This window comes from Belonocnema kinseyi, chromosome 3 (assembly GCF_010883055.1).
Source record: "Belonocnema kinseyi isolate 2016_QV_RU_SX_M_011 chromosome 3, B_treatae_v1, whole genome shotgun sequence".
NCBI classification, from domain to species: Eukaryota; Metazoa; Arthropoda; class Insecta; order Hymenoptera; family Cynipidae; genus Belonocnema; species Belonocnema kinseyi.
This window is the reverse complement of record NC_046659.1, coordinates 57,594,463-57,610,334: the sequence shown is the minus strand read 5'-3', so window position 1 is coordinate 57,610,334 and position 15,872 is coordinate 57,594,463.

Genomic DNA, 15,872 nt, shown 5'->3' with positions numbered 1-15,872 from the left:
ATTTTTGCATGCCAAGACGGTGTCATTTCCACCTTAACATACCGTCGCCACATTTTGAGCCAAGACATTCCCGATGATAGCTGCAGGGCGTGCCATGTACACACCCGAGCATTTAGCTCACATACTATCTAGTTGTCCAAATGACGCGGGAACGACCTACATTCAAAGGCACAATGCGGCACTAAGAGTGCTTTATTACCATCTCTGTCACTCCTACGACATTAACCTTAATATCGCACCTCTAAATGCTCCTAAGGGAATTGAGTCAATTGTCAAGAATGGGAAGTGCCGCATATACTGTATCTTTATATTATCGACAATTGTTTCTGTTGCTCACTCGAGGCCTGACATGATTCTTCTTGACTTCGAGAAGCAAACCATGTTCGTTATCGATTTTTCGGCACCAGCTGACAAAAACATCATAACCAAGGAGAATGAAAAGAAAGAAAGGTATCGAGACCTTATAAGGGAGTTGCAACGATTGCACCCGGAAGACTGTAACCACGTATCTCACGGTTATGAGACGTGGTTGTGGCTGAAATTTTACCGCGATTTGGCTGGAAGCGGGTGCAATTTTCCAGATTAGCACCCGCTCCCGGCGAAATCCTGCGGTTGTCCTTATGACAAATTTATATATATATATATATATCTGCGTCAATTATACAATTATTATTAATTATTTTAAAATGTTACATTCTCATCAGAGAAGGTATTAGATTTGTGTAACCCCCCCCCCCCCCCCCCCCGGGTTTTTTCAAATGTCACGTTTCGAGACCGTCTTAATTCGAAAAACAGGTTTTCACGAATGTGTCTGTCTGTATGGCTGTATGCATGTCTGTAGGTATGGCTGTATGTATGTCTCTCTGCAAGCACGATACTTTAAAAAAAATGATTCTATTCACTTTTTGATAGGATGCATAGTTTTCGTCTTAATCGTGAAAAACATCATCAACAGTAAAAAAATATGCCGACTGTGTGGGCACATTCTCATTGCAACTTTTGTCTTTCCATTTCTTTTTCATTTGTTGTGATAGGGTTTCAAAAAATTAAATTTTTGTATGCTTTTAATGCTATTTTTACTATCAGAACCTAAAACAGAACAATCAAAACATTATTCATGACAAATTAATTTATTTTTACATCCTCATTAGAGAAGGTATTAGATTTGGGTAAAATTTCACACCGCCCCCCCCCCCCCCCCCCCCCCCCCCCAGCTTTTTTCAAATATCCACGTTTCGAGATCCCCTGGATCCGAAAAACAGGTTTTTACGCATGTGTCTGTCTGTGAGTACGATAATTAAGAAGAATTAATGTATTAGATTAGCCTTTGCTACGCTCTTCGAATTTCCTAAACTAAAGGTCAAGTTCATTAACCAGCGATTTTTAATAAAAATTCAAGAAGTGAGCTCACTTTAAATATTTTTGAGACGACTTTTTTAAGTTTCAAAAATACTCTGTACGAAAATGAAGATTGTAAGACAAATAGTGCACGATGTAAAAAAAGTCAACAAAAGAAAATTTTTTATTTTTGAATACCCTACAAGATTATCAGAAATACTTTTTCAATTTTCTTGAAAAATCGAAAATTCCAATTTCGAAAGCTTACAAATAATGGAAAATCTAAAAATTACATTTTTTCATTCAACAATTTTACACTATTTTAAAGATTTTTAAATATATATACGAAGTTGTGACTCAATATAAAACGTGACCTTCTCAGCAAAAAACGCCTACCAGCTATGACTCTCGGTTGAAATTAATCCTCCCCCTGAGTAATCGAAGTTTCCTTGAAAGAATCTTTTAGTCAATTATTAGAATATGAAGCAACAGGACACCACAACTGCGATGTGGAACACGATGCGGTAGAAAATTCAATTAAAAAAGCCTGGGTCACTGAGATTAGAGACATAATTTTGAAGTTAAAAAACGGCAAGACTGCTCCGTAGACCATATCTGTAAATTTTAAATCATAAAAATAACATTGGAAATGATCAAATTCAGTTTATGACGATATGCAATTTCAGGGATAAACTTGAGTGTGAAGCACGAGATACGTGATGAGAATGTGTTCGATAAAACCGTAGGAGCTTTAACTAAAGACCCAGTGGGCACAAAACTATGGAAATCTCAAGAACGTCCCTTGGACGTTCCTAGGACGTCCTATGTCAGGCTAATTAATGTCTTTAAGACGTCCAATGTCCTAAAGATGACCTAAGGACGTCTTAAGGACATTGACGTTCTCGGGACATCTTTCGTACTGACATTAGACGTTTTAAGAACATTCCTAGGATAACTAAAAGACATTTTATAAAAGACGTCTTAGGGATTTCCTTAAGACGTCTCTAGGACATCCCTCATTTTTTTCCCCACTGGGGAGAGTTCAAAATCACCAAATTACTGTTTTCCATGTTGTGACCTTCAGTTTTAAAAAGTATATGCACAAAGACCGTGAGCGTAGCGCGAAGTAAGTAAATTATCGAGCGCGACGTTTGTTTTAAATTAGATATAGTTCAGTTTACCCGGAGTCAGAAATCTTTGCAACAGTAGACTAAATTGCTCTTGCGGGATCAAATTATATTAATGTTCGTCTTGACAAAGATGGCATATGAATATTAATCTATAATATTACAGAATTAAATGTTTGAATTAAATACCTAATAGAATGGAAACCTGTTTTTTGTATTTAAAAAACAATAGTTATAAAAGAGTTTCTAATGAATTTCAAGATTATATCTTTCACAGAGAAATTAATTTAAGAGTGTAAATTCGATATTAATGACTGATACTATTAGACATTGCAAGGGGGATCTTTATCACTACGTTACCGATATTTTCTTCGTCCTCTGAGATAATTCCTCAATATTACGATAGACTGCAATAGGAAACAAAGAGATTAAAACAATAATGTTATCGACCGTTATTCAGACATCTTCTTCCTCCTTTCAAGCGAAAACTACGAGCGAAAGGGACCATTGTGCCTGCAACTCGAAGTCTGCGATCAATTAACAAGTCACTATACAAGTAGATGCAACCAAAGAAAGAACTATTCAAATGATGACACAATCGGAATGTAATTGCGTCCTGCGATCTCATTCAATGTCAATTCATTTTGCGGCTTAGTCCAATGCTTTATTGTCTCCAGAAAATCTGCACGCTTTCTTTGCTGTTCTTCTAAATCAATCAAAACTTATATGTATTTATTGATCCTTGAAAAAAAATCCGGAAGGATGATTTACAAAAGTTTTATAATACAAATCGAAATATATTAAATGTGTTCGGTAATAATCCTAAATATTACATAACAGAGCATATTATTCTATATGACAGTCAAAAATACAGTATCAGATGGGTGAAAAAAGAAATAAAAGTTAAATAAGAGGAATATCTTCATAATTGTATTTTGATTAAACAATTAAAACATATTTTAACTGTTAAATAAGAATCAGTGTATCCAGAAATAACCATATTTATGTAAATCAATTTTTTCCTACTTTTCTTTCATTTTTCCTGATTTGCATAATTTACTACATTTTAAGTTCAAAAGTGTAAGAAATGACTGCACAGTAGGCACCGGGACGTCCTAAAGACTTCCTTAGAATGTACCTCTATGTCATATGATTTGACATCTTTAAGACATCCTTTGGATCTTTTCATGTCTGTAAAAGGTCCTCAGGATGTCGTTAAGACATCCACCGAAACACGTATATAGGACAAGTTTAGGACTTGTGTCCTAATTTGTGTTAAATTTTGTTGTATGTAAAATTTCCCGCTGTTAAAGTTTACATGCTATTTGACGAAAGTTTATCCTACGATGGAATAAAAGCAGTCGTCTGCTACGGCGGCCTCAGCAGCAATGGGAAACAGCAAAGTATGAGTGAATAAGCAACAGAACAAAGAAAAAGAATTGTCCTTACTGATATAGTATCTCCTACGAAACAAATTACAATATTGTAGACGAATTAGAACTTATGTAGTACCATTTAGCAAAAAGCGCAAAAACAACTGACAGATGGGAATCCTCATTTCTCTCCATTTTAATGAAGGTAAACAACGATAGATAGCGCCAGCGTCGCGATTCTGGCTACATCTCGAATAAAAATGGAGCGATTATAAAGCGAAAGATTATCCTGGCAAGGTTAAAAATCTGAAATTATCTTCAATTAATATAAAGTTTATCCGGCAAGGTTAATTTTTGTTGCGGTGATCGTTTCCGTACCAAGTTATCATTCTTACTGATATTTAAACACATGGAAGTAATACAAGTTTTTCTTTATTTACAAATAGCTTTAGCACCATTCTGTTGTGTAACCAATAGCTCTTCTTTTGCTTTGAGGCGTTTTTGACTATGAGGGAAAAAATGAGATACCGAGCGAGATTGCTTTCGATTTCTGCTGAATACAGAAATCGAAATTCGCGATTGTTTGTAGTATCACAATCTTTCGATCGAGCAGTGGATGCAATTCAGTTGATTTGACAATTGGGATCAGCAGTCTTGCTGCAGATTTCGTCAGTGAGGACGAACGACGAAGTTAATACTTGCGTATTTTGCAAGGTCTGATTGTTGTCATTTTTATTTAATGAAATGGACAATAAAGCTTGTTTAAAGATCTGGCAAATGTACTACTTATCTGTTTAGAATGAAACTTTTTTTCCAAATCAATAAAAAAAGTAGGACATGGCATTTTTTAAAATGCGAACATTTTTTTAGTATTGTAGATTCATTATTACTTGTTTAAAGCACTTATAGTTTCTGTAATATAGTGACCATTTTAAGGTTTTAATTTTTAATAAATTAAGTGCGGGAGAATTAAGGTGATTTTCATGAAATAAATTAAGCAATATAATTCTCTTTGTTAACTAAACAAAAAGTTCCGAACTTTTTGAAAGCTCTTTGTTAATAATTAAATAAACTAATTACCTTTGCACTCGCCAACTCAATATGCATTTTTCTTTATTTTTATCTGGGGAGTTTGGTCTGATTTAAAAATGTCGGAAATTTATCCAGATATGTGCCCCGATATGCAACTCCATATCAAATGATATATTATTAATATTACACGCATAATAATGAAACACTCCTCTCTTTTGGAAATTTTAGCATAAATTTCTCAAATATTTTGAAAATTTATATTTATTGTTTCTCAAATCAAAAAGCTCATCTTCCCGTTCTTTTTGGCGAGTCTTTGTCTCGTTTTCGGCTCGTTTATATATTGCCTTTTTGAAGATTTATTTGACATTGTAAATTATCATTACATTGAATATCCGTATAAGAAGTTTAAATACTTAAAGTATGAAACTGCTTGACTCTTGCCATAATTTTTTTCTTTGAGTTCTTGCACTTAAAGTGTCATAGAAAAAACTGAAGTTAAATTTTGTTGCATGTTAAATTTCTCGCTGATAAAATGTACATGATATTTGGCGATAGTTTATCCTGCGATAGAATAAAAGCTGACGTCTGCTGCGGCATCCTTAGCAGCAATATGAAAATGGTATCGTATGAGTGAATTCGAGCTATAAATCGGGACAACAGATTTAAAACAACACAGAAATAACGACAGTTAGAATTTGTTGCAGTTAAGACTTGCAAATGATTAAAAATTAAACATATTTCGGCGACAATTTCACTGAGGTTAGTAAAATAATTCGGATCTCGACTACTGCGTCACGATAAAGTGAGCAAATTTCGGTAACACTTGTACAATGAGCAACAGAAAATATGAAAAGAAATTTGTTCTTACTGATATATATCCTCTAAAATAAATTAGACTATTGTAGAGTTATTAGAACTTGCTTACTACCATTTAACAAAAAGCGCAGAAAGCAACTACCATATGGGAATCCCCAGTTCTCTCCAATTTAATGAAGTTAAACGACGATAGATAGCACTAGCATCGCAATTCTCGCTACATCGCGAATAAAAATGGAGCAATTATAAGGCGAAAGATTATCCAGGCACGGTTAAAAATTGGAAATCATTTTCGATTCATATATAGTTTATCCGGCAAAGTTAATTTTTGTTGCAGTGAATCTTTCACCCAAAATCGATGTAAACTTTATTTTCATTTTTTCTGTGGTAAGAAGTTGAATTTCCTAGGCATTCAAATTAAAATCTTGTTTAATCTATGAAAGTGATATACAATGAAATCAAATAATTGTGCGATTTTTAAATCCAATTATAAATTAATTAATTTAATTTGTTCATATTTGAAAATTCACTTCTTCATTCAGAGATTCTAGTGAAACTTTCTTCTGTATTTAAAGGCTAGTTATTTTTAAGGAGTTTAGGTTTAAAATCCTACGTATAAAAAATTTAAATCGTGAACGGTTAACTTAACATTTTTTTTGAGAGCTTATTATTTAAATTGTAAAATTATATTGCTATAATAATTGGGATTCGCATAACTGATAACTGTAGAAAATTATACGACTCAAAAGAATCAATACTCATGACTAAGTTTGTTAGAGAAAAAAATGGTTGATGTTGTGCATTTTTTGGTAAAGACTGCAATTAATTATCCATTGTGCAATTCTAATAATCAAGGTCTGATTTTATTCTTTGAAAAATTTTACATAATTTTGTTTGGTTAGAATTGATTGGAAACAAAATTATTTAGGAAAAAATAATTTACAGAAATAATAACTGTTTGGATTTTAAAAGGAAATTTTTAATAAAACCCAATCAAACACGATTCGAATAGTAGATTACGCGTATAGGGCCGAAAAGTGTAAGAAAATTCAAATGAGCGTGAAGTTGGCTGCATGAGGCCAGATTAAGCAGTGCCGCGGATCCCAACAACGGAGTGCAGATAGATCATGCGAGTTGACCCGTGGTGCATATACAATTTTTCTTAATGAGAACGTGAACATGTGTCGGCTTGAGTAACGTGTAACGACAAAGACCTGCCTGGAGCCCAAAAACAACAATGAACATGTAACCTCACTTTTCATCTGTCAAACACGACCAACGAAGGATGACATAACTGTTTCACGATTGCCAACCTCTTTACGTAACTTCACCAAGTAGTCATTCATCCAATCATGGATACGAAAATGACTTTATGAAAGAGTAAATTGATTTTCGTCTCGGTGATTGAATAATCCAAAATATCACACCACAACGTGCTGCAGAAGGCTTTTCTTCGCGATGTTCGACAAGATACGAAAGCCGCCGTTTTCCACGTTCGTGTCAAGAAGAGAATCTTTCGCTGAATGAAGTCAGCTCTTTATCATTAGGAGTGGATACAAATGGCAGCTTTTACCCAAATAATATGTTATTTTTTTCTAATGTGTCCCCTAAGGGTTTACATTTTTCTTGCACCTTCTTCTTTATTCCTCTACACACCCCCCACACACTTACACACAACTTCCTTAAGAAAGAGCTATAGTTTTATAATATATTTATTTTTTCCTGTACAATGAACATGCATATATATTTTAAACAAGCAAATATGTTTATCTAAACTGCTATCTAGTCTGACTGACATTTTAAATTGAAATATGTCAGCTGCAAAATTTATTTAAACAAAAAAATAAAATATAATACCCTGTCTATGTTCTACATTGCGTCGTTAGGCTTTTGAGAGGTTTCGCGAAGGTAATTGCCAACTCACATTCAACACATATTTATCATGATTAACGAGTATTGCTCCTGAGGAAAACAAAACCCCAAAAAACTAAGGTAATATAAAAGGAATTAATCAAATTGATTCCACGCCCAATACGAATGCTTATGCAATGGAATGCCTCCAGAGCTTTCAGTATCAGCAGAGACCCCCAACTGTAGGCTCTTAGAATAAATTCAAATCCCAATAAAATCGCTTATCGCCTGTCACTTTACCGTTCGAATCATCATTTTCACTTTGAAAATAATTTATCTACTTTCTATGAATAATATGATTTAAATTGGAAACTTCAGCTTAAACATTTTTGCTTTTATCAAAATTGAAACTATTCCTTATCATTTTAATTTTACGCAATTCAAGGCGTATAATTACTACAATTCCCTATTTCAGAAAATATGAAAGATTTTCTTACGGAAAACCCTAAGAATGATTTAACAAATTCCATTTCTGAGTGAGCGTAAACTCGTTCAGTTCTAACATCTAAACAGTATCGCGAAATAAGGAATTGCACCGAACTTTTGCTTTCCGTCCAGTTTATGGGGTTATCTGCAAGTAGCCTTGGTCACAAACTATATTTTGGTCCTCAGAACTAGAAAGAATAGTTCTTGCACCCACACTACCGAATGGTCTTTACAAATATACCAGTATATGCGTAGCAACTATACTAGTATTCCTAAACGTCATATTGTTCAACTAAGGATACAGTTTCGTTGACGTGACAATACGTAATATGACAATTTTTTCGAAAGTTATGGTGCTGACCAACTAAACATCTCCACACACACACACACACACACACACACACACACACACACACACACACACACACACACACACACACACACACACACACACACACAAGACACTATATACCTGTTTTTTGTTAAACTGAAATGGTGTATAGATCGAGCGGCTATACTGTTCTTTCCGTGTGCTAATTCAAACAGCATACTTCTTTCACAAAGTGAAGAGCTTCATAAAGCTATCCTATATCCCGGTTCACAGCATGAGATTAAAAATTAATTTACAAAGTAGTAAGGAATTTTGGAATAATATTTAGTGTTTAATACATCATGATTGTTTATTTGTGATAAACGCGTTTTTTAATGAAAAGACTATCTTAATATAAGCAAAATAAGATCTCCTGCATCACGAAATTTGATACTTGTAGAGTAGTAAATTGTTTGAGACGCTTTGGGCAGCACGTGCAAGTAAGCGGGAGAGCAATGGGCCAATATAGCACAGGGGAAGCTCTACGTATATAAAGACTTCAACGTCAGATCACGATTCCGAGCACAGGCAGCGTCCCTCCCCTTGATTAATGAACGAACGAGAACTTTCGATCAATTCGATAAAGCTATAGTAAACAAACAAGGGGTAACCGATAAATATGTAATAGCAAACTATAACTGTCGACCGTTTCACGTTGCAATTTATAAATCATATAACTGTCCAGGAAATCGATATATCGTACTTCTCACATTGAAAGCATTGAAATAACATCAAAAATTTAACGAAATAATTTTCAGAGAGTAGAAGAAAATAATTGCGATACTTGAAGAATAATGTATTTACCTATATATTTATTGTATTTCCACAATCTTTTTATAATTATTAATTTAGAATTTCAAATAAATAAAAACATATTTTTGCTTCAGCAAGGAACTAAGATTGTAGTTTAATCTCATGGGTATTTTCATCAACAAACCTTTTATTTAATTAAGTGTTATAGTTGATTGAAAGAAGATTATAGCCCAGAATCCTCTAGTTTCTAATAGAAGAAAAAGTTGTCCGAGGGTATATGATTATGCAAAGAGGAAATATAGCTTAGCGTCACCCCTGCTGCTGACAGTTCTGTCTTCGAAGAAAATTTCACTTTTTGTCAACATATGACCTGAAAGGAACGAATATTGGATTCGGTTATTACTTTTTCGACGTTTCTTCGATCACATGCAGCTCGATCTGCGTCGCGTTAGAAACATACTTTTGTATTACAGACAGGGAGAAAAGTGATATTGTGCTTGCATGGAGATGCAAAGAGATGCAAAGAGATCAGTATCATAAAAGAAATAGAGTGCTCAGAGTTGTTCGCATGCTATGCTGCTTAAACCTTCGTTGGCTAACAGTTTTTAAGATTTGGATAAATTAAGATCCAACCAAACTTCATGTCCTAATTAGAAAGTGTGTATGGCTTGAAAGTTTATATACTGTAGCAAAATTCTTTTGGTGAAATGGTCTCATTACGGCTTTCGATGTGTATCACCTAACGCAGAAGAAAACCGAAATTGACGGAACTGGACCAAACTGGACCGAACTAATGAACTCTGTTTGAAAGGGCTTTTTTATGAATTTTTTGCGAAATATCTTATTATCAAAGCTTTATTTAAAATGAGCTAATTTGATATTTACGCGTTCAAAATTGAGACATTTAAAACTAAAAACTTATGAATTTTAAATTAAAGAACTTCTAGTTACACAATTGAAACCTATTAGGAAATTATAACTATCATGAGCAGACAATGAGAGGTCATGATAGAAAATATTTGGATCATGATACTTTTTCCAATAGCACTATGCTATTAGGTATTTTCCCTTCAATTGACAGCTAACTTCACTTCGTAGATAATAATTGTTTTTAATTGCAAAGATATTACAAAAATAAAGTTTTGTTCCATGCATTTGATCCATTGTTTTCCCCTCAGCTTTTAACAAAGTGAAGTTATCTGAGGGTTCACGTTAAAATACCTAATCTATTATGGTATTTCTTAATAGAGAAGAAAATATTAAAAATAAAAAAATTTGAATTTACAAAAATTGTTCGTTTAAAAAATTATACGATGTTAGTAAATGACAGATTTTGTCAATGAAAATATTCCCTACGCGAACTGAACGTATTCAATTTTTTCATCTATCGTGATTGAAAAATATATTCATTAGCTTATGTATTTTTAAAAAAATTAGATATATTCTATGCCCGTGACTACGTGTATCGAAATTTTGGTACAAAAAACCGATTTTTTTCGGTACAAATAGGGCGAGCTGGAAAAGGGGCTATTTGTACCATAATTTTTGCACGAATATCCGGATTTTTGTGTAGAAGCACCCATATGTGTACCAAATATGTTAAATAAAGTCGCATAGTTCTTTAAAATTTCGTAAAAAACGATATAGCAATAAAATTCTAGGGAAATTAGTTTTCTTGCTATCTTGAAGGTATAGTTGTATCATTTGGCATAAAAGGTACCACTTTGTCAGTCGTACTTTAGTTCACAGACAAAGTGGTAAGTTTTCTTATAGAATGTCTAAATCAATGAAAATGAGTAAAATGAATACAATTTATTTTGAAGACTAGTTAAATAATATCTTGTTTCTCCCGTTAAATCTAATATGATTGCAAAAAAATCAGTTTTATTATTTTTAATGAGAACTTACAAAAAACAAAATTAAATATATGATATTTTTTAGAAAGTTTTAAATCTACGTAAAAAACCCGCTGTTAATTTTTTTTATAGCAATAAAAACAAAACAAAAAACATTATAAAAAATGTATGCATTGCTTTAACATTTTCAATACTAGAAGGATATGATGAAGAACCCTTAGTTCGTAAAAAATTTAATACCATTAAAGTCTCGCTTAAAAAACATTGTAACCTTCAAAAAATATTAAAGGATCCATTCAAAAAATATGCAACGCTTTTTCCTGACATTTTAGATTCACCCCCCCCCCTCCCCCTCCGTTCCTTAATGTTTTTTCTATAATAAGTGTGGGTAAATTCAACAACATCCCCTAAAACAACTTTTTTTGTACTTAAGTGATTAATATTGTTTACGAACTGCAAAAATATAAACTTTATGGTTTAATAATTCGATCATAATGGATAACCACTCAAATGATTTCCTTAACTTTCTCTTTTATCACTGGTATTTTTTAAATAAATCATTTGTCTAATTATTGAGAAATCATCTCGAATGGCTTGATCTGTTTTTTCCACTAATCCTCAATTAGATGCCATTTTTTTAACGTGGTGCTAAAATAATTATGCTATTTGTACTGGAAATTTGTTAAATAATATTCTCTGTTCCAGCTCCACTATTCGGCACAAAAAATCCGGCTATCCGAATGGAAATTCCTGTGCACATAACTACGGGCTTTTGTTAATATGCAGGAGGCAATTATATAAATTTTCTCTATCATTTATACTTTCACTTCTTCGTAATTCACACTATTTATTTTTAATTGTTTTAACAACTAGAATGTTGAAAAAAGAAAACCGACATAAATTTTGATAAAAGCAGAAGTGGGAGTAAAGGTCAGAAATGTAATATAAATTGTTCATTATCTAATGGGCTTTTTCATTTTCTATGAGGCAGTCGTTGTGAAAAAATTGAGAGTTTTTAGCTTCAACTACAAATTTAAAAATAGTATGTACAGGTAATCAATACAATGATTCGCATCTTTAAATTGATCAAGTTTGACAATTTGTAGATAATATAATTATGTTTTCACTTCATTTAAGATATGAATGATTTGCCACCCATATACCGATGCGTAAACAAAGATAATATTGAGGTTGAAATAGTACTCTCGTATATCTTTGATCACCAAATTCACTGAAAATTTACAGGTTTGTGGTCAAATCTCTTATAACATATTTAAACGAGCTTGCTGATCATTTTGGGCTGGTGGTCCGTTGATATTTTTTGTAATCGTAGAAATTTTGAAATCATTTGTACACTTAAAAGCTAACATTCTTACCTTAAAGTATCCTACTGTTTACCGCTAGAATAATATAATGGTAAATTTCCAGAGGTTTATGCTGTCGTCCAAACTAAAAAGTTATGTAAGGGCTCTCTGAGTTAAACGGAGATATTCAAGAAAAACCATTTGCACTAAGAACTTTAGTATCAAAATGTACTTGCGGATTTTTCTGGGATAAAATCCAAGCTAAGAAGTACGCAAAGTCGCTTGTGTATTATTTCACTGTGAAGTAATCGTGCATTCGGCCCTCGATACAACAAGAGAAATCCGCAGATGCCATGCATGGCATGCCGAATTTAACCGATCTCACTTGCGCATTTCTTCGCTTGGACATCTTTGGTCGACTCGACACATTTACAACTTGAGACTTTACGTACAGCAGATATTGGCACATGCGGAATTTTGATTTCGTAACAAGTATCGTGCTCGGCCATTTTTGCCAGACGGAAGATTCGCAAAGTACTTTACTTATATTCTTCCCTTGTATTTAGTGACGTATTCTCCTTCTCTTACAAATTTCAGACACAGCAAAAATACTTTCCATACATTTTTATGTTGCATTTGGTCCATTTTCTTAATATTCAAAATTTTAAACATTCATTTTTCATTATAAATAATTAAAAATTATAATGTTCACCATACCAGTCAGACGCAGCTTGCTCTCATGATTCCACTGATATAGAAAACCCATTTTTCGAAAAAATGTCGCTTACCTATGTTTCTCTGTTGTAGGGCAGTCTGAATGACTCTTTGTCAAGATAATGTGGAGAGGAAATTAGAGCCTTGTTGAAGTCGGTTTGATGAATTGTCACAAAGAAAGTTTGATACTGAGGCAATGTAAGTCGGTCATGTTCTCGCAGAATTTTCGAGCTATTACTTTTCTTTCACGATGTCGAACCATGAAATTCCGGCGCGCCATCCCGTGCTTCCGTAACGCCCTGTGTGATCAGACTTTTCTATACATAAAAGTGGCAAGCATCCAATGTTGGTCGCCTACTATACCTGGACCTCACACTACCTCTGTACGTATACGTATATATAGTGTCCTGTCCAGTGAGCCGCGTGACAGCTAATATCCGGCCAGGAAACTAACACCCCAACACTCCCTTCGTAACCAACGACTAACCTATCGCATCCCAATATTAAAGTAGGAAAGTCCATTACGATAAGACGAGGATAACTTTTACTAGAATTGCTCGCTGATGAACTTTCAGAACCGCGAAAGGTTAGGCCTTCACTCTTCGCCATACCTTCTTTAATCAACTTTCAATCTTTTACAGATGTTTTTAGATTTAGTCAATCATTGCAAATGACTTTAACTTCTTTCACAATATCCTAATTTTGATCCGTAAATATTTTTAAAATATGAATCCTCCGCGAGAAGGCGAATCAAATGCGAATCAAATCAAGGAGATGATCTGACAGTCCGAATCCGTGCTAATATGAGCTTCTAAGTAGATGTGAAAGATCATTATTAGCGCGAGCAATACTCTGTCTCCTATCTGTATATTTCTAATTGTTTCACTTGAACCACGGTCTTATAAACAGGTTCGGCATTTCCAGTGGTAGTGGTAACTTTCGTTTTGAAGCAAATGTTGTTTCTCTAAGTGGCCATTTTGACCAATGAGATTGAAGTACAAAAATCGCAGGGTGTATGTTTTATTTGCATGATTAACCCTTGAACTCTGTCGTTTCTGTCCAAGTCTTTTAAAAAATAATAGATCTTTTTAATAATTAAAAATCTTTCTCATCTTGTGATTTATCCTCGTATGTGAATTTTTGAGAAAATCGAATCTGTTGAAAAAAGCTCAAAATTTAACAGTCGAGGAAATAATTACCAGAAAATATTCGGAGGTACTTAGGCTAATATTACATACCAATCATAAAAAACTTTCTGGTTTGCTACATGTTTTATTCATAAAAAATCAGAAACTTTTTAAACTCTGAATATGCATGTAAGTGTTTTCATATAAACCGGTAGTGTGATGAAAGCAAAGTGGTAGTGCGATAGGTAAAAAGGTACTGTATCCATAATAATGAGCATTCAACACGACTTTTTTTATTTTTTCACACATTCTTATAAATAATATTACAAAAAAGAAGAATACAGTTTTCAGATTAGCTCTGAAACCACTATTCCAAGATCATCGCTTTAATGCCTTCTCCACCGGATATTCTGCATCTATTTGTACTGGCACGGATACGAAGCATCAAAATACCTCCAAATGTTGGTAACTAACTTAACTATATACTCATAAAGATATCCAAATTGATATTTTCAATCGTAGATTTCATGACAAATTTGTTGTTGTCATTGTATACTACTTCAGAATATTTCACTGAATCGACTCGTGTTCATACGTTAACCGATTTAGGTGAAAACCAATACTGGTCAAGGGAATTCAAAGGACATTTGCAACATACGTTTCATAGTTGAGCCTACTCTGGGATGACAATCGCTCAGGGGAATCAAGAGTATTGCAATTTAGAGAACGATCTACATTACTGAACGGATTTAAGCGGTACTTACTCCGTAGTATCCATACCTTCCTGTAAACGTACAGCCTACGACCTACGTCCTCGCCTAGTTCGCCATACGTGATGCAATGCTGCCTAGACCATCACTGGAATACCAAAGTACCCCAACCCCCAAGAGTCTCTCGGTCGCACTCCTAATTTCGCTACCTCTGTCTTTCTCACTCTGCACCTTACATGGAACCCACCCATCCCCTTATACCAAATAGTCTAACACTATTCGTATATATACAGAAAAACTTATTTTCTTGCATCAACGCCACATCCTGAATCTGAAAAAGCACCAATTTATCTCAATAACTTCAAATTTGACCGAAACGCTATTCACTGAGAATTCAGACAATCGTAGATTACAGGCCGAGATTGCAAATGACTGAATAAAATGAGCTCTAACCGACTTGACTCGAATCCAGTGAATGCAGCTTCATGTACAAACGAGAATGTGTAAGATTTCCGTTGAATGCCGAGATTACCAAGTGACTTCTCTGGAAATGCAGGATTCTCTAAAGCATTTGTTTGTGATTTTCACAGCCACATTACATGATTTTTCAGTAAATAATCCTTCTTATATGACTTACTTTTGTAATGTTTCGGAGCTAAAGGGTCCAGGTGGTTTTAGATTGATCATTTCAGCTTACTTAACAATAAATGAGTTGTCAGTAAAATTGTAATTTGATTTGTTAATTGTAATTGGAGTTTTTAGAGTAGACAGAGCAACCACAGGAAGATAATTTCAATTTACTAGAACAAGCATTTTTCAAATTTTGAGTAATTCTGTACGCTACACAATAAAGTTTCACATAAATATTATTAAGGCTAAACACCAGAGAATCAGTAAAAACTAAGAAATTACAATAAGCTACGAGGGTAGTTCAATAAGTCCTTAGAATGAAGTATAAAAACAATTTTTTTTGGGTAAATTTTTTTTTATTTTTCAACATAATCTCCTTGGAGCT